This window comes from Gopherus evgoodei, unplaced genomic scaffold, assembly GCF_007399415.2.
Source record: "Gopherus evgoodei ecotype Sinaloan lineage unplaced genomic scaffold, rGopEvg1_v1.p scaffold_344_arrow_ctg1, whole genome shotgun sequence".
NCBI classification, from domain to species: domain Eukaryota; kingdom Metazoa; phylum Chordata; order Testudines; family Testudinidae; genus Gopherus; species Gopherus evgoodei.
Genome location: NW_022060010.1, coordinates 4,074 through 24,655, shown reverse-complemented (window position 1 = coordinate 24,655; position 20,582 = coordinate 4,074). Strand labels below are relative to the sequence as shown.

Genomic DNA, 20,582 nt, shown 5'->3' with positions numbered 1-20,582 from the left:
CAAACTGAGGGCCTTGGGTAAGGTGGGGTTGGGGGGGGTTCCCTATCAAGACCTAATGAGTGCAGATCTCCCTCAGTCTCCCCGCAATGCTGGTCAGTTGTATTGTCACTGTGATAGTCAGTGCTTCCCTTCAGGGCTGGCCCTAGAGGGGTCTGGGACAAATCCCATGGAGTCACTGACTTGACTCCTTTCACACACTAGAGAGAGGAACAGAACCAGGGTTATGGCTAATCTATGGGGCACTAGGTGAGTGGCAGAGGCTACAGGCGCTGAGAGTTTGCCTGACACCTCAGGGACACAGTGTGAGGTGGTGCCCCAGGGATCTCTATGAAAGGAGCAGAACAGGATTTACTTGGGGTGGGGAGAGACTTGAGAGTGTCTCAGGGGGTTGTACAGAGGTATTGCCCGAATAAGATACTGGCTAAAACACAGGCCTCACTGTGAGCAGGATTTGAACCTGCGCAGGAGAACCCTATTGGATTTCAACTCCAAGGCCTTAACCACTCGGCCATCACAGCTGTGAGCAGAAAGGTGCCCCAATGCCAGAGAAACTGGTAAAGGATCACAATGCCCAGGAGTGAAGTCATCTGAACTACAGAATTCCCACCGCAAACCTGGCTCCCAAAGCACAGGTGGGGATTTGGGGGTTGTTCTCTTTGCTTAGCCATGTGCAGTCGCACAGAGAGCGCGTTTAAAAGTCTCCCCTCCCACAGAGCGGGAATAGGAAATGATTGTCAACTTGAAGCCTGATGTGAATGAGGATGTCTGGACCACAGGGCCAGGGACTGACCTTTGCTATAGAAACCAGTGACACATGGAACCAGGCTAAGGAAAATGTTTCCTGGAGTCAGTAACTGGAATAGCAGCAGTATTGTGCAGAGAAATGTCTCACAAGAGGAGTCAGCGCATTGGTGGTTCGGTAGCAGAAGTCACAGCTACAGCAGGGGAGGTCTAGCTTTGGTTTCTGGCCAACAGAGGAAGGAGTTTTATTGTCTCCAGATTTCAGTAGAAAAATTCAGACCCAAACTGTGTGTGGTGGGGGTTTCTCTGGTTTCGTTTGTTTTTCTCATTTGAAATGTCCTTGATCATTTTTCTGGGAAAACTATTTGGACAAATCCAAGGAAGAGTTAGAACAATTACAAATCTCCATGGGAGTAAGGGGGGTCTCTCAGCATCAGGGGAGGGGTGGAGATTTTCATGGAGGGGAGCTGAGGAGATAAATGAGAGGCTTTTGCTCCAGCAAAGGGAGCGGCTTGGGAGTTTCATTTTTACCAAGTGAATCCCCCCCCCACACACACACTGCTTCCCTGCTATTGTTACCCCAGCTCAAATCTCACTAACACCCCCAGCATGTGACCTACAGCTTCCTCCTGACAAAGCCCTTATCTATCAGAGACAAAATCCCCTCATCTGCCCCTTCTCCCAGCTCAGCCCTCTGCCCCCAGAGCCCAGGACAACCCCGACCTAGCCATGCCAGGGGGTCGGGCTTAATCTTCAAGGCCGAGTGCAAAACCTTCAGCCGGGGACGTTTCGCTCCCTTCCCACCTCGGCCCAAGCGGCAAGGGGGAAATGGACGAGACACGCTGGCTGGAAGACGCCTCTCTCTCACACTTCTCTATAGCCTTCTGTGATGTTATTAATATGAACTGGGACCGTAGGGATCATTGTTGCCACCACTGTTATATATGTGCAGCAAATATTGTGCAAAGGTTGTTGTGTGAGGTGTCTATGACAAGGTTATGATTTGCTGGTTATAATTATGCTGGCTGTATGTGTGCACCATTTTTGTATTTGAAGTTATGAATATGGGCTATTTGCTTGTATCTCAAATATATTTGATTCCAAGTAGCCTCAGTGTCATCAGCCCCCAACTCCTTCAGGAGTCCATAGCAAAGAGACCCCTCCACCCAAAATCCTGGACTCCCTGGGAGGTGCCTCCCACACACACACCCCAACCCAATGGCGCATCAAGGAATAAAGTGGCAGATCTAGTGTCAGTGGGGTTCAGTGGCTCAGGCCAGACAGCTGAGCTGGGGACCCACCCCCATAGCACTGCTCGAGGGCCTGGGCCTGGAGTGTTCACAGCCCCTTCCTTACCCCTCCAAGCCCAGCCTGGCTCCTCACCTAGAATAAAGCAGAAGCGTCCGTCGGCCTCGCTGCTGTCCAAGTTCCAGCTGCTGCTGTTGTCCCACAGGAAGCGGGCCGAGCTGCTGGGGCTGGGAGAGGGATCCTCCACCTCCTGCCCTGGGAAGGCTGGAAGGTCCCCACTGACTGGGCAGGGCGATGCCTCCTGCTGGAAATCGGGGCTGGGCTCCTGGGGCAGCTGCTGCCCACATAACAAGCCCCGGAGCCACCCTGACAGGTTCCGCTCCTGGGCTGGGTCCTGCCTGCCCAGCCGCATCCTGGCCCAGCTCCATTTTGGCCTTTGCCGGTGCCTCTCCCACTTCGGCACCTGCACCGGGAGCAGGTTTCCTCTTCCAGAAGGCTGGGCACTTCCACCTCCTGGCCCGGCCGCGAGCTCCTTCCCCGTCATTGGGGATGGTCGGACCGCTCCGCTCCTGGGGAAGATGGCAGCTGCTTCCCACAGGCTCTGGGGCCGCCTGCAGAGCCTTCTTCCTGAACATCCTCAGGAGCCTGGCCATCCTGGAACCGAGCGGTGAGCAGACATGAGTCTGGGGTCAAGGCAGCCTCTCACTAGCCAACTTGTTTGGTCTCTCCCCATCCCTGCCCCAGTCAGAGCTGCTCCTCCCCCCCCCCCCCACGGGGTGCAGGGAGTGCAAGCTACACACACTGGCAGGAGTTTATTGCATGATCTGCTCCCCCTCAACCTTCCCCCTTGTCATCCCTGGGGCTGCAAGAACTGGGGAGTCTCGTCCTTTTCAAGCACTGGGGTCAGTCACAAAGACCATTGGTCACTTTGGACAAGCAGCTCCCTCCTTCCAGCCTAGGACACACTCACGCTTCCTCCCACGCATCCCCCGCCCAGGCTAGAGAGGGAACAGAACCCAGGAGTCCGGACTTCTCCTGGGAAACCATTCCCCACTTCAAAGGCATAGTAAGGCCAGAGCCCCCTCGTTTACCATTGATTTCCATGCTCAGCAGCTCACTGGGTCTGGCCCAGCTCAGAGACTCTCAGCCTGGGGAACAGTCTCCCACAAGGGAAGGGCTGGGAGCCCCTTGCTGGAACCTTGCCAAACACGCTGGAGACGGCTCTGGAGAAGCCCCTCCCCAGTCTGAGAGTGAGGGGCTCCGGGGGCTGTTTGCAAATCTAATGTCCTTTGGGAGAGATTCTCTCCCCCTCTTTCTGCCTCTCCCCAGACAGACAGGGGATGCCACCATGGAGCCCTAATGCCACTCACTTGCTCTGGTGATGAAGCGATGGATGGAGGATGTTCAATGTCATCCCTCGCCTTTCTCCTCACTCTCCAAGCCCAAGACAGGCTGGAGAGCGGGGTGGTGACCTCAGGAGTTAGCCTGCCCAGCCAGCAGACAGAGTGATGACACTGGCAATTGGCTGGCTGGGAAAACAAGAGTCTGTCTTATTGCCAGGGAAAGGAGAAACTTGGCCTGCAGCAGGGGGTGCAGAACATCACCCTAGTGCGGGGGTGACAGCGCCTCCGGGATCCTGAAATCCCAGCACTTTACACACCTTAATGAGCCCCTGAATACCTCTGTGCTATTGGGACTGTGACCCCAACCCTACTGAAGAGAAACAGGCCTGGGGAGGGGAAGCTACTGGCTCAGGGTCACACCAAGTGTCAGATGTATGGATGGGACCCAGCAGTCCTTCTTTCCAGGCCCCTTTGCTAACCACTGCTGCACACTCCCTCCCACAGCTGGCAATTACAAGCAGGCCCTCATGGCCGCTCCCCCTGCCTATGAGAGGGAGTGTGCTCCGCTGGAGTCACTGGACCAGGGGACTGGGAGTCAGGACTGCTGAGTTCCATTGATGGGATTTCATACTTTCCCGCTATTGGAAAGTGCTGGGAGAATCCCCCAGGCAAAGCTGCTGTGACAGTGCTAAGCAGCATCTGACCATTCAAGGGCGGAGCGCACTGGCCAGGAAGAGGAGTGTTTGGCTCTGGGGTTTCACTTCAGCCCAGTCTAGAGAGAGGGGCCCAGCCATGGAGTTTGGCTCAAGAAGATCAATTCTCCAGTTTGTTAAGGGCATTTTGAATTCCAACCCTGTGCTCCAAAGTGCTTGGTGTCATTTGCAAATTTTAGAGGCAAGCTCTCCATTCCATTTTCCAAATCAGTAATGAAAATATTGAATAGTACCGGAACCCAGACTGATCCCTGCTGGATCCAACAGGTACACTCTCTCCTTTGGACAACCAGACATGGAGAAGGGCTCTTGGAGTCTGAGCTTTCAACCAGCTCTGCACACACATCACACTGATTGCATCTAGACCACATTTCCCTTGTTTGCTTGTGAGACTGTCCTACGGGATTGTGTCAAAAGCCTTAGTAACACCAAGATAGATCCCATCTACTGTTTACCCACCTCCACTAGGCCTGGAACGCTGCCGAAGAAGGAAAGAGGATTGGTTTGGAGTGATTTGTTCTTGACAAATCCATGCTCACTAGTCCTATGAACCAAATTATTCTGTAGGTGCTGCTGACAAACTGATTGTTTAAGAAAGTATTCCAGTATCTCTCCAGCTATGGAAGTGAGGCGAGCTAGTAAGTCTCAGAGTTCTCTTTGTTCCCTTTTAAAGATAGGTCCTGTCTTGTTGAAGGGTGGGAAGATGTTCTTCTTCAGGGATCTCAGACGAGAACTGGAGCACAACACCTGGTTTGTTAAGGCCACAAAAACAGAGGCAGGAACCTCTTCTCTCCTCCTGGCAAAGAACCCCAGGTACCTAAAAGATAGGGACACACATCCATGAATGGGCTTTAAAAAAGGCAATGGTTAAAAAGTTTTGCCCCGACCATTTCTTGTTTCCACAGACTAGACATTTTAGCAAACTTTAGAATTCCTTGGTGCTAAACACAGTGAAACTCCCCTTTCTCCTTCACAGAGGGTTTTAATGCCCCTTATATCACCCAGGCTAAGGACTGCCCAGAGTTCGAGAACTGTCCCTGTTCCCATTGGACAGATGGGGAGGAGCCTGAGTTCCAGAGAAGGGAAGTGACCTACCCAGTGGCCTACACAGCAAGGTGGTGGCAGAGCCAGAAAGAGAAGCCACCGGTCCTGACTCCTGTTGTAACAACCAGCAACCCCCCACTCCTGAGAGGCAGGGATAGAGCTCAGGAATTGAGATGGTGGAGAAATTTAATTGAAACCATTTCTGTCAGAAAATTCCATTCAGACTAAACCACTTTCTTTCTCGAAATCAAAATAAATGGGATGAAAGTTCTTTGCAAAAATATTTTGTTGCAAAACAAAAGCATCTCCTGTTTATCAGAGTTTGTTAAATTGCCTCGTTGCACACAAAGAGGAGACACTTAGATTACAAACATGAGATAAGATGCTTCACTCTGAGCTAAGTAGTTGCTGCTCTTAACAATTTCAAAATAAAAAAATACAAATAAAAAAGACAATTTCAGCTATTCTATTATGTCATAATCTGCTCTGAGTAAAGGTGATAGGACACCTCATATTATGCACTACCCCTAGTGACACTCTCCAATGGATCCCCATCCTCCACCCACCGTGAGATAGGTAGGTGCGGATCATTATTATCCCTACTTGAAAGAGGGAAAACTAAGGCTGAGAAAGGAGAATTGACTTGTCTTAGGTCACAGAGCAAGCCAGTAGCAGAGTTGGGAATAGGACCCAAGAGCCCTGATTTTCAAACTAACCAATAGATCTTGAATTTCAAACACTGAATGACTTGAGTAAAGTGTTCTCAAATGAGCTGCAGACCAATACTGCACAGTAATTATTCAGCAAGTATTTGAGGAGAACTGCAATGTTAGAGAGAATCATGAACTGCTCAGAGACCATTAATGCACCGAAGCAGCAGAATTCATCAAACATATAATTGGTTCTGACTTATTTCCTTGGTCTTCAAAGAGAACAACAAGGACCTGAGTCTCCTCCCTGTCAATAACCCCCTGCTCAGCCAATCAGGGTAGAGACTGAGGCCAGGGGGCCGAGGGTTTTCACCAGAGAGCCCAAAGGATGGCCCAGATCACCAGTGGGGATCACTGCCCGAGCACTATTTCAGCTCCACATTTCTGGGTGGACCTCCCACAGTGTGTGCTGCCGCGCACTCCCCCGCAACACACACACCGCTCCTGGTGTTGGGAGGGGAACAGGTGAAAGGACAAAAGACGCAAGAGACAAAGAGAAATGAGGGAGGGATGGATGGAGGAAAAGGTGAAACACAGAGGACAAACCCTAATGTCCCCAGTGATTCTAAGGGACAAAATGCCAGGTGCAAAATAAAATTCTGCGTCCTTAAACTTGTATTTTCCATGCCTAGATTTCAACTGTCAACAGATGGATCAGACTGAATAGGTTTCAAACCTCGAGGAGGCTCTTACATTCTAAACAGGGACATCTGTTTTCTAGTAAAATCACAAAAAGGGAAGGAGAAAACTCAAAAGAGGTTCCTCCTGGCGTTCATGTCTGTGAACCTAAATACTCTCTCAGTCCTCAAACAGAGACCTGGAGAAGGAGACTTGCTGAAGCAAAGCCACAGGAGTCTCTGAAGTTTCCCTGGCCCTTTGCCTCTGTCCTGCCTGGCTGATGTTGCATCTTTCTGTGAGGTCACCACCTCCCCACCACCTTTGACCAATAGTCTGAGATCCTGCAAAAGGCCTTTGTGATGTCACTGCCACACCACTCCCTTGCTGTGCTAATGTCCTGCTCCTGGCCAGGCACTTTGGAGGTTTGAGCTACTCCCTGTGGATCACCTCACTCAAGGAGCATTCGTTCTAGGAAGCAAGCTGGCTAGACAGTAACACATCAGACGCTGCTCCCAGCGCTACACTCAGTTTTTCAGAAATTAGTCAACTTTATGGCCAGAAGAGACCATTAGAGCATCTAACCTGACCCCCTGCATATCGCAGGCCTCCTGTATGACACAATAGCTACTTTTGGGGCAAACACATTCCACAGAGGCATCTAGTTTTCATTAAATGACATCAGGAGATGGCAAATCCTCCAGTTTCTTTGGTAGCTTGTTCCTGTGGTGAATCATCCTCGCTGTTGCATATTTGTGTCTTATTTGTAATATGAATTTGTCTCTTTTCACCTTCCAGCCATTGGGTCTTGTTATGCCTTTCTCTGCTAGATTGAAGAGCCCTTTTATACCCAGTCTTTTCTCTCCATTAAGGCCCTTCAACACTTCAATGAAGTCACCTTTCAATCTTCTTTTGATAAGCTAAACAGGTTGAGCTCTTTCAATAGCTCACTAGAAGGCATTTTTCTCCAGCCCTCAGAACATTTGTTGGCTCTTTGCTCATCAGAATCCTGAACCCCAACTGGATGTGGTTCTTGTTCTTCTGCACAATAGCTCCTGGAGAAGAGGGATCTGCAAAGGCACATTCATTTGATACCTTTGTTTAATTGATGAAAACATAAACTAGACACTTAGAGGACGGGAACTGATTTCAGCTGATGGACAGGTTTGCTAGATTTTTATGCATTTGGACAGTGAAATGTTGAATGTTTACATTCATATCAAGCCCTCCCGTATAGTGGAGCTCCTGAACATAACGGAGAATGGAAATGAAAATGTTTTCCTTTTTTTAAAAAAAAGAAAGAAAGTTCTAAGTGAATTTCGGGGCTTGAACTGAGGACCAGATGAGCTGTAACCAAGCCCTCTACCACTGAGCTATATGCCCATGATGACATAGACTCATAGACTCTAGGACTGGAAGGGACCTCGAGAGGTCATCGAGTCCAGTCCCCTGCCCTCATGGCAGGACCAAATACTGTCTAGACCATCCCCGATAGACATTTATCTAACCTACTCTTAAATATCTCCAGCGATGGAGATTCCACAACTTCCCTAGGCAATCTATTCCAGTGTTTGACTACCCTGACAGTTAGGAACTTTTTCCTAATGTCCAGCCTAAATCTCCCTTGCCGCAGTTTAAGCCCATTGCTTCTTGTTCTATCATTGGAGGCTAAGGTGAACAAGTTTTCTCCCTCCTCCTGATGACACCCTTTTAGATACCTGAAAACTGCTATCATGTCCCCTCTCAGTCTTCTCTTTTCCAAACTAAACAAACCCAATTCCTTCAGCCTTCCTTCATAGGTCATGTTCTCAAGACCTTTAATCATTCTTGTTGCTCTTCTCTGGACCCTCTCCAATTTCTCCACATCTTTCTTGAAATGCGGTGCCCAGAACTGGACACAATACTCCAGTTGAGGCCTAACCAGCGCAGAGTAAAGCGGAAGAATGACTTCTCGTGTCTTGTTTACAACACACCTGTTAATGCATCCCAGAATCATGTTTGCTTTTTTTGCAACAGTATCACACTGTTCACTCATATTAAGCTTGTGGTCCACTATGACCCCTAGATCTCTTTCTGCCATACTCCTTCCTAGACAGTCTATTCCCATTCTGTATGTGTGAAACTGATTGTTCCTTCCTAAGTGGAGCACTTTGCATTTGTCTTTATTGAACTTCATCCTGTTTACCTCAGACCATTTCTCCAATTTGTCTAGATCGTTTTGAATTTTGACCCTGTCTTCCAGAGCAGTTGCAATCCCTCCCAGTTTGGTATCGTCCGCAAACTTAATAAGCGTACTTTCTATGCCAACATCTAAATCGTTGATGAAGATATTGAACAGAACCGGTCCCAAAACAGACCCCTGCGGAACCCCACTTGTTATACCTTTCCAGCAGGATTGGGAGCCATTAACAACTACTCTCTGAGTACGGTTATCCAGCCAGTTATGCACCCACCTTATAGTAGCCCCATCTAAATTGTACTTTCCTAGCTTATCTATAAGAATATCATGCGAGACCGTATCAAATGCCTTACTAAAGTCTAGGTATATCACATCCACCGCTTCTCCCTTATCCACAAGGCTCGTTATCTTATCAAAGAACGCTATCAGATTAGTTTGACATGATTTGTTCTTTACAAATCCATGCTGGCTATTCCCTATCACTTTACCACCTTCCAAGTGTTTGCAGATGATTTCTTTGATTACCTGCTCCATTATCTTCCCTGGCACAGAAGTTAAACTAACTGGTCTGTAGTTTCCCGGGTTGTTTTTATTTCCCTTTTTATAGATGGGCACTATATTTGCCCCCTTCCAGTCTTCTGGAATCTCCCCCGTCTCCCATGATTTCCCAAAGATAATAGCTAGAGGCTCAGATACCTCTTCCATTAACTCCTTGAGTATTCTAGGATGCATTCCATCAGGCCCTGGTGACTTGCAGGCATCTAACTTTTCTAAGTGATTTTTTACTTGCTCTTTCCTTATTTTCTCTTCTAAGCCTACCCTCTTCCTGTAAGCATTCACTATACTAGACATTCCTTCAGACTTCTCAGTGAAGACCGAAACAAAGAAGTCATTAAGCATCTCTGCCATTTCCAAGTCTCCCGTTACTGTTACCCCCTCCTCATTGAGCAGTGGGCCTACCCTGTCCTTAGTCTTCCTCTTGCTTCTAATGTATTGATAAAAAGTCTTCTTGTTTCCCTTTATTCCCATAGCTAGTTTGAATTCATTTTGTGCCTTTGCTTTTCTAATCTTGCCTCTGCATTCCTGTGTTATTTGCCTATATTCATCCTTCGTGATCTGACCTACTTTCCATTTTTTATATGACGCCTTTTTATTTTGTAGGTCACGCAAGATCTCAAGGGTAAGCCAAGGTGGTCTTTTGCCACATTTTCTATCTTTCCTAACCATCGGAATAACTTGCTTTTGGGCCCTTAATAGCGTCCCTTTGAAAAACTGCCAACTTTCCTCAGTTGTTTTTCCCCTCAGTCTTAATTCCCATGGGACCTTGCCTATCAGCTCTCTGAGCTTACCAAAATCCGCCTTCCTGAAATCCATTGTCTCTATTCTGCTGTACTCCCTTCTACCTTTCCTTAGAATTGCAAATTCTATGATTTCATGATCGCTTTCACCCAAGCTTCCTTCTACTTTTAAATTCTCAACAAGTTCCTCCCTATTGGTTAAAATCAAGTCTAGAACAGCTTCCCCCCAGTAGCTTTTTCAACTTTCTGAAATAAAAAGTTGTCTGCCATGCAGTCCAGGAACTTATTGGATAGTCTGTGCCCCACGGTGTTATTTTCCCAACATATATCTGGATAGTTGAAGTCCCCCATCACCACCAAAGCTTGGGCTTTGGATGATTTTGTTAGTTGTTTGAAAAAAGCCTCATCCACCTCTTCCGCCTGATTAGGTGGCCTGTAGTAGACTCCCAGCACGACATCACCTGTGTTTTTTACCCCTTTTAGCCTAACCCAGAGACTCTCCACCCTTCCGTCTCCTATGTCCATCTCCACCTCAGTCCAAGTGTGTACATTTTTAATATATAAGGCAACACCTCCTCCCTTTTCACCCTGTCTATCCTTCCTGAGCAAACTGTACCCATCCACACCAACATTCCAGTCGTGTGTATTATCCCACCAAGTTTCAGTAATGCCAATAATGTCATAGTTGTATTTATTTATTAGCCCTTCCAGTTCTTCCTGCTTATTACCCATACTTCTTGCATTTGTATAAAGGCATCTAAGATACTGGTTTGATCTTGCCTCCCAGCTTTGCCCTGACCCTCCTTCCTCTCTGCCATTATAGCCCGTGCTCCCTCCTGTTTCCAACCCATCTCCCAGGTCTTGTTCCCCACTTACCTGTGGGCTTTGCTCACCTGTCCCCGTCGAACCTAGTTTAAAGCCCTCCTTGCTAGGTTAGCCAGTCTGTGCGCAAATAAGGCCTTTCCCTGCTTCGAAAGGTGAACGCCATCTGTTCCTAGCAGTCCTTCCTCAAACGGCATCCCGTGGTCGAGGAAGCCAAAGCCCTCCTGGCGACACCATCTTCGCAACCAGGCATTCACCTCCACGATGCATCTGTTTCTGCCCGGACCCCTACCTTCAACAGGAAGAATCGAAGAGAATACCACCTGTGCTCCAAACTCCTTACCCCGTACTCCCAGAGCCCTGTAGTCACTCTTGATCTGCTCAGCGTCACACCTCGCAGTATCATTTGTGCCCACATGGATGAGTAGCATGGGATAGTAGTCAGAAGGCTGGATAATCCTCGACAAAGCCTCTGTAACATCTCGGATACGGGCCCCTGGCAGGCAGCATACCTCCCGGGATGAACGGTCAGGGCGACAGATGGGTGTCTCCGTCCCCCTCAGCAGAGAGTCTCCAACCACCACTACCCTACGTTTCTTATCAGTGGTGGCAGCAGACCTCCCAGCCTTAGGGGTACGAGGCTTCACCCCCTTAACTGTTGGGGGTGATTTCTTCTCTCCTGTATCAAGAAGAGCATAATGGTTATCTTTTACCACAACAGGAGGGTTCGCAGCAGCGGTGGAACACTGCCTGCTGCTAGAAGTAACCAGCTGGCTGTGTCCACCCTGAGCCTCCTCCTCCACTGGTGTGTCAGATACACCCTGAGGCATCTCCTCCTCCACTGGTGTGTCGGTAGTCCTGTCAACTGGGACAGCACCATCAGGTGTCTCCACATGGATACTGTCCAGGAATTGCTCATGGACATAGATGTTCCTCAGCCTGGCCACCTCCTCCTGTAGCTCTCCCACCTGCTGCCTGAGAGATTCCACCAGTAGGCACCTTTCACATTGGATGCCACCCCCAGCCTGGATATCAGTAAGTGGAAATTGCAAATTACAGTCTTTGCAAGCCCACACCAGAATCTGGGTAAAAGCATCCATGCTTTGGTGCTCTGTCTGGCTACAGGCGCAGGTGGAGGAGACAGAAGCAGTGCTGGCACGGGTGTTGCAGGTCCTCCTCACCATTGTAAGCCTCCCTCTGTCAAACTCTAACAAATTCCCGTCTACAGCTCCCTGTCCGCTCCTCTCTGCTGTAAACAGAATCATGATCTCCAAGACTTTGAAGGACAAACCCTACTTCATCGAGGTCCTTTGCCATTCCCAGACCACAGATGGTTTTAAAAATGGGGTTTGATTAAACTTCTTTAATGTGGTAAACACCACAGCTTGCACATCCACCGATATAGTTCTCCCACTGACATAGCTGCCACCTCTTGGGGAAGTGAATCAACTAAACCCACAGGAAAACTCCCTCCCCTCAGCATAGAGCAGTGGTTCTCAAACTATGAGTCAGGACCCCAAAGTGGGATGTGACCCTGTTTTAATGGGGTTGCCAGGGCTGGCATTAGACTTGTTGGTGCCTGGGGCTGAAGCCAAAAGTCTGAGCCCTGCCACCCAGGACTGAATCTCTCAAGCGCTGGTTTTCACCCTCCCTCAACTGGGGCTGGGCTCAGGCTTTGTCTCCTCTGCCTCTGCTCAGTGTGGAGGGGTTTGGTCCCTCTTTCCAGGGCCATGTAGAAAGGTTTTTTTCAGTGAAAGGGGGTTGCAGTGAAAGGAAGTTTGAGATACCCTGGCATAGAGCCTCTGAGTATGTCTAGACTTGGCTCCCTGTGGCACAATGGGTAATCAGACACTGGAAATACAGCCATGCAGACACCACACACCAACCTTGCCTAGCAGGCAAGGATCAAACCTCCACAGAGAGATACTTGTTGTTTTTTAACCCAGCTCCCTAAGCACTCAGCCACAACCACTTCACAAATGGGCTTTTCTATACTATGGTTCTGGTCTCACTGAAGGGTCATTTCCAATAGTTTGCTAGGACCAGCATTAGGGAAAATGGTGCCCTGGGCAAAACTTGTACTTTGGCACTTCCCCATTGCCCCTGAATGATCCCCACTACCCCTTTACTGCTATCTCCTGCACTCCCAACCCTTGCTCCTCTTTCACCACTAACTCCTGTCCCCTCCTGTGCCCCCTTTGCCCTTAACTACCCGTGCCACCAGCCATTGCCCCTCTTCTGCAGCCCCTTCACATGGTTTCAGTGCTGGGGGCCCCGACTTGTTCTCCTTTTCCCTAGGCTTTGGCATCACTAGCCCCTGCTTAGCGAGTAGTGTTCAGTGGTTCCCAAAATGTGGGGCATGACTCCTAGGGGGCACAGAGGAACATTCATGGGGGCACCTCAGGGCCTGAGCCAGCCCTCATGGAGGTAGCACCATTCAACCTCACGCTGTCCCAGCTCTTCCCCAAACCCACTCTTAGCCTAGGACTCTGGCTTCCAGCTTAGCCTTGACCCCCTTACCCATCTGCACCTCTCTCCCCGGCAAGCAACAGCCCCACTCCCAGCCTTGGTTCTTGACCACAGCTTCCAAGGGTCCACAGCCATGGATAAGAGAGCACAGTGTGAAATGTTTGGGGACTACTGGTTTAGGGTTATGTTCTCAATCACTTCTACAAAGTCCAATAAAAGCTATTCCTCACCCACCCACCCCTCCATCAGGACGGACTAAGTATGTTCTGCTGCCCTTCACTCATACAGGAAGGAGAATAACATTTCATTCCATTCAATCCTAAAGTGATTTGTAACCCACCACCAGCCAAAACTGGTCACTTTGGGAAAGCAGCCCCATCATGCTGCATACCTAGGCAGAGTAGGTGTGTCTGTGCAAACACGGTCTGTTCCTGAAGTCTTTCCCCCAGCTCCTCACTAGATGTGAGGGGGGAGCTCATTCAGCCCCTGCTTCCACTTAGTATTTAAAAACTCCCTTATTGTCCCTATCTCTGCTGGCCTTAGACTTCTCCTCCTGTCTCTTTCTTGACAGCTCAGATGAGGTGGCTGAGTGGTTAAGGTGAAAGACTATTAATCTGTTGTGCTCTGCATGGATGGGTTCAAATCCTGTCCTCATAAGATGTGTTTAGTCTTCACTCTTCCTTTGTAGACAACAATCTCCCCTTTTGGTATAATGACAGATCAAACAATGTTGCTTCTTGCAAACAAAAACCTACTCAGAAACTCAGAACTCCCTTACTTTAAATAAAATATCTAAATCCCAGTTTTCTTAAAAAAAATTCTCTAGTGCTGTATTTCTTAGTTTTTATCTCAAAAGGTAACATCCTCATCATCTCCCCCAAACTCTGGGACCTCCCCAAATTATTAAAATACTCTCAACCCGAGCAAGGCCAGAGCAGTGAACCAGAGCTAGTGTCTAGGCCAAGCTGTTCTGAAGGAGGCAACTCAAACATTTTCTCCCTGCTTCCCTTGGCAAGGTCTGACTGAGAAAACTAAATTCCCCAAACTGAAAATTTTCTGCTGAAAAACCAATTCTAGTCTGTTTGGGGACTTTGATTTGAAAGTATTATTGTTATTATTCTCTTCTGATTTCTGAATCAGTTCAGTCTTGGTCCTCCAGGTGTGTTTCCAGCTGCTGAGTTGTGGGGGAGAGAGGCCAAGTCATGGTGTCTCTTCCCCTCTTTCATAGTTTTTTCCAACTTGCTAGGAAGTTCCTTTGCTACAAAGTGAGTCAAGCAGTGTCCGTTGTCTCTGTGCTATCTCAGAGAAGCCTGCATTGTACACGGTTCCTGGCATAGTCCTTGGGAGTGTGGATACCTTCAATGGGCCAGCAGCGAGTCTGGCTCCTTCCTTGTCGCACCTGAAAGGCTGGTGGTGGACATTTCTCAACCTCATAACATATCTCAGTAACACACACAAAGCAAAACTTCATAACTTCTCAACCAATGAGAGCACACACAATCCAACAGTGGGCTGAGTGGGGCCTGCGGCCAGGACCCCAGCTGGGAAGGGTCTGTCAGCCAGAACCCCAGACCGGCAGTGGGCTGTGCGGGGCTGGCAGCCAGAACCCCAGACTCAGCCCACTGCCACTCAGGGGTTCCATCCGCTGGCTCCTGCCAGCCAGGATCCCGGCTGCCGGACCCGCTCAGCCCGCTGCCGGTCTGGGGTCCCGGCCCTGCCCACGTACAGTGAGTACCTACCTTCTCCCTGGTTCTGGCCCATTCTCTTCCTCTCTCTGCACTGAGCTGAGGGTGGGAGTGGACCGAGCACAGGGCGGGGGGTGAAGGGCCTGGCCAGGAGCTAGAATGAGGGAGAGGGCTCAGGGTTGGGGCAGGAGGTTTGAGTGTGGGGGCACTTACCTGGTCATCTCCCATTTGGCGTGAGGGGTGCAGGGGGGAATGTGTGTGGAGGGTGCAGGAGCTCCCGTTTGGTGCTCAGGGTGGGGTTGGGAATGTGCGGGGTGCATGGGAAGTGGGGAGGCTGGGGATATGGGGGTGAAAGAGTCAGGGCTGGGGGCATGTGGGGGGGTGCAAGTGTCAATGTAGGGGGGCTGGGTATGTGCTGGCGTGCCAGAGTCAGGGCTGGGGTGATGGGGGAAGTAGAGTGGTGAAGGAGTCACCCCCATGGGGGCTGGGTGGTACAGGGCTCAGGGCAGGGGCCTGAGAGGTGTAGGGGGGGTCAGGGCTCTGGGCAGAGGGCTGGGTGAGTGCCTCCCCCAGAACCCACATCCCCCCCTCTTCTTTTCCCGACTACCCCTTCCTGGGACCCCACTCCCTATCTAAGCCTCCCTGCCCCGTGTCCCCTGACTGCCTCCCTAGGACCCTACCCCCTACCTGTCCCCTGACTGCCCCAACCCTTATCCACACCCCCACACCCAGACAGAACCTCCCGGACTCCCATGCCTATCTAACCTCTCCCCGCCCCCTGACAGGACCCCCAGAACTCTGGACCCATACACCCCCCCGCTCTCTGCCTGCCACAACCACTCTCCACACTCCTACCTCCTGACAGCCCCCTCAAACTCCAGACTCATCCAACCCCTCCCAGCTCCTTGTTCCCTGACACCCCCTCCCGAGACCCCTAACTGTGCCTCCAGGACCCTCCTTGCTCCTGGTTCCCTGACTGTCTTGTCTCCTATTCACCCCCCACCCCCTAACAGACCCTGGACTCCCGTGCCTCATCCACTCCTCCTGCTCCCTGACTGCCCCCTCCAGAGACCCCTGCTCCAACCACCCCCCCGGGATCCCACCTCCCCATCCAACCCACCCTGCTCCCTGTCCCTGATTGCCCCCCCGCTTACCCCAAGCCCCCCCAATCCTGGGCCCCTTACCATGAGGCTTACCGCTCATTCAGAGCCCTGCCGCCGCGCGTGCAGCCCCACCCCTCAAAGTGCTGTGCACAAGGTGGCAGGGCGCCAGATGAGCGGGGAGTGTCTTTCACTCCTTGCAGAGCCAAATGCTGCCCCACAGGAGTGCGGAGCCCCGGCCCCCAGAGCGCAGCGCATGCGGCGGCAGGGCTCTGGAGGAAGGCAGGGGAGGGGCCAGCAGGTTGCCGCACCGGCAGGATTTTTAATGACACATCGCAGTCCCGGCAGGCACCAGCGTGCCATTAAAAATTGGCTCGCGTGCCATCTTTGGCACGTGTGCCATAGGATGCTGACCCCTGCTTCAGCCCAACCTTCTGCTGATGCACCTCAACGCACGGCTATGAAGGGTTTGAAGCTTTCATTGCTTAAGTTCCAGGACACTGAGGGATTTCAGCTCCCCTTTGTCCAGAGGAAACCTTCACCCCACTAACAACTAGGTTCTTGTCCATGGGATTACTGTAGGGGGCTGGGTCCCTGTTTGCCTATTCTCGCTATCTAGGACAAGCCAGGGCGCCTCTACAGAAATCCATGGCACACCGACATCTTGAATACTGAGTGCAGATGTGGTCACCCCACCTGATAAAAGATATATTGTAACTGGAAAAGATTGAGAAAAGGGCAACAAAAATGATTGGGAGTATGAAGCAGCTTTCATATGAAGAGTGATTAATAAGACTGAGACTTTTCAGCTTGGAAAAGAGATGATAGAAGTCTATAAAACAATGATTGGGTTGGAGAGAGTAAATAAGGAAGTGTTATTTACTCCTCTAGACACAAGAACTAGGAGTCACCAAATGAAATGAAGAGGCAGCAGGTTTAAACCAAACAAAAGGAAATATTTCTTCACATAACACACAGTCAACCTGTGGAACCCCGGGGCACCTAGAATCGGCCACTGTAAGAAGACAGGATACTAGGCTATATGGACCTTTGATCTGACCCAGTGTGGCCATTCTTATGTTTGTGTACTTATGAACTGGAGTGTATGAGCACCGAGGGCCCTCTGTGGAGCTGCCCTTCTCCTTCTATGCTCTCATGTTTCATTGATTCCAGCCTTTTTTTCTATTCATCATCATTGTAAACAAGCTGCCCTCATCTACTGTCCCCTCCAAGAACCAGTGTCCCCTGTCTTGTGTAAATCACTGACCTCTTGCAGCACTGACTGCTCCTCCATGTCCTTGTCCCTCCCTCTGTGCTGATGGGACCCTTCTCTCCAGTCCTTCCTCATCAAGCAGCTCAGTGGATAGGAATCTTAGAGTCACCATGGTGCTTTAGGAGCAGAAACCCCCACAGAGCTTCCATGCAATTGGTACTTTGCCCTCACTGCTCAGGACTGAAACTTGTGCAGGGAGACTGGCTGGGCCACATGCCAGCTGGGCATGAGCAAAGCAGGAGGGGTAAAAGGCAAATGGGGGGAGTGAACCCAGGGCTTGATACATGCAAAGCAAGCACTGTACCACTGAGCCACATCCCCAAACAGACCTTCTTTGCTGACTGTTACACTCAGAGCTGCCTCTTTCCAACGCATCCAGTGGCTTATATGCTTCATGGGAAACCCTTTCCCCCCCAGTCATGCTCTCGTGCAGGTTGCTGGTTCTTAGGGGTCACTTTGCAGCAGGGCCAGATTTGATGTGTGGGGCAGAGAGTGTGTGCGCCCTGGTCTCAAGGTTATCTCAAAAAAAAAAAAAGGCAAGAGAAAAGCTGCTGGCTGGCAGCTAAATATGCTGGACAATGGGTTGGGATTCTTCTACGCTCAGATTTGTTATGGAGCTGGCGGTCTCCCAAATGATGGTCTGCTCCTTCCCTCAAAATGCTGGCTAAGCTTCTCCTTTTGAATTTAAAGCTACATGAAAGGGGAAAAAATAACGAGGAAGAAATCATAAAAGCTATGGATGTATTTGAGAAAGGACTTGGAGCAATAAGAGACCAAAGGAGAGAAAGCAGTACTGTTTCCGCCTGGTTTTGAACCAGGGACCTTTTGCGTGTAAAACAAATGTGACAACCACTACACTACAGTAACCAGCTACTGTGAAACCTGGAGCCCTTTTCTAAGGCTTTCTCAGTAGCTACTACACCAGCTGATTTCCCTTTGACGAACAGGTAAACAAAGGCCATCAAGAACGTATGTTTTTTGGATGAGCCAAAAAAAGGGAGTAGCATTGTGACCCTCAGGTAGGCCCTGTTCATTTCCAGGTCAGAAAGCAAAACTCTTCTGCAAGAATATCCAAAAAATATTGTTTCACTTCACTTCACTTCAGAAGTACAGTTGTGTGGCAATTAAATGATGACTCTAAAGTTTCATAAAAGCAAAGAACGCTAAACACAATAGTGAGGGAAATATGGATGTATCTCAGAAAATGGCTTGGAATGAAGAAAGACAAAAATTGATCGGTCGAGAGAAGAGGCACTGTTTCCCCCTGGTTTGGAGCTTCTCTCACAACTACTGGAAGAGAAAAGCTAAGCAAATAGGGTTCTATTGTTCCAATGGAGATTGAAGTGAGGTCATTTTCTCCCGATAGAATTAAATGGTAATATCAGGAGTGGGATTTGAAACCATGTCACTATGCAGAGACCAGAACACCCAAGAGATAGGAAAAAAGAGTCTTAAAACTAGCACTTTAGACCAATCCACCAGCCTAATGCTACAAAGAACATGACTTATCAACCCTAGTTTTCATTAATATTTGATGAATTCTTTAGGAAGGTCAAGATGGCACATCTCTTTCAACTCCTAGAGACCTTCCACAGCACAGCTGATTTTTAGACACACTCACCCGCACCTAAAGTTACACGTTTCCTGGAGCTCCATGAGTTCTGCGGTGTTGTAATCTCCCTGCTCACATTTTAAGTGAACAAAAGATGGGTGCTAGCATTCTGAGACAGTAATGGTGAACCTCAAAATCCTGCCTTGTGGGCCAGACAGTTAAGCAATCAGCACCCACAACCTCTACCATGATAGCATCCTATCTGGCAAGAACTCACTGCTCAATAGCTCGGGTGTGAAATCCTCATTTCTTTGTTGTTCTGTCACTGTAGTCCCCACTTTCCTATTGCTTGTCTGTATAATCTCTGTCTGGTTCTGTGATTGTTTCTATCTGCTGTATAATTAATATGTTGGGTGTAAACCAATTAAGGCGGTGGGGTATAATTGGTTAGATAATCATGTTACAGTATGTTAGGATTGGTTAGTTACATTTCAGTAAAATGATTGGCTAAGGTTTAGCTAAGCAGAACTCCAGTTATACTATATAGATTGCAGTCAATCAGAAAGTAAAGGGGGGAATGGGAATAGGGGTAGGGGAACTGGAATTATGTTTTGCTAAGAGGGGAATAGGAACAAGGACACAGACAAGCCTCTGTGGTATCAGAGCTGGGAAGGGGGATACAGAGGAAGGAAATTGGAATCATTGCTTGCTGGAAGTGTACCCCAATAGACATTGAATTATTTGCACCTTTGAACTTCGGGTATTGCTGCTCTCTGGTCATGCAAGAAGGACCAGGGAATGGGAGGGTGATGGAATAAACCCTCTAACTAGTACGTTTTTCAGGGTGTAAAAAACCCCAGAGCCAGTATAATTAAGCTGACCTAAGCCATGGTTAGATAGTGCTAAATGAAAGGAAAGATTGTTCTGTCAATGTAGCTATTACAGGGATGGAAAACCCCTCCCCTCACTGTAACAACTGTCTACTCCACAGTGCTACAGCAGAATTTTAAGTGTAGACAGCCTCAGAGTGAGACCAGATCTGGTTCCTTGGATGCTCAGGCAGCATCCATAACAACAGCAATGACAATACACTAATGCTTCCTTAGTTGGAAAGATTTGAACCTGTGGAGGGAAACCCCAATAAATTTCTAGGCTGGTGCCTTAATCACTTGGCCACAACTACTCAAAGTGTAGCTGTTTCCCTACACAATGTTTCTGTTCTCACAGACTGGTCACTTCAAATTGCTCAGACCAGCTCCCCCAGCACACTCACGGCTGTGCATTAGTGTGTGTCCATGGTGAACAGCAAGAGTTCCTGCCCATTTCCCTTCCAGCTGGAGCATGATTAGAGTGTGTTTGTGGCTAACAACATTGCAATAGATTGTTGTTCATTCCTCACACTGACAATTCTGACAGTCCCTTTCCTACTCAAATCTCTACCATATCATTCCAATAGCCGGGGGCAGGATTTCTCTGGGGCACTGAAATGTTTCAGGGGGTTGGTGTGTGAGCTCAGCCTTGCATTCCATCCCTGATGTTTCATGGACTAACAACAGCAGCAGAAAGAAAGAGCCGAGCCAATATCTCTCTGGCAGGGATGCAGGTGCTACGTCCCCTCTGTCTGCCCATCACCACTGCAGGAGAGAAGGGTCACTGGAATCGAGTGCCCTGGCTCAGACCAGAGACACAGGGAGGTTTTGCTGTTCATGGATCTGTGCAAAGGAAATTGTGTCTCTGTGAAATTGAGGCAGGAAATGAAACGCCCACATGGTAGCCCAGTGCCTTAAGGA

The 20,582-nt window shown here is 49.3% G+C and overlaps 2 non-coding genes across 2 annotated transcripts; both read right to left on the bottom strand.

Moving 5' to 3' along the window:
- Positions 1 to 436: 436 nt before the first annotated feature.
- On the bottom strand, positions 437 to 518 carry TRNAS-UGA. Its single transcript has one exon. It is a non-coding gene; the product is annotated as a tRNA-Ser (tRNA).
- A 17,516-nt stretch (positions 519 to 18,034) lies between these two features.
- Positions 18,035 to 18,107, bottom strand: TRNAV-UAC. The gene has a single exon. It is a non-coding gene; the product is annotated as a tRNA-Val (tRNA).
- Between the last annotated feature and the right edge of the window lie 2,475 nt (positions 18,108 to 20,582).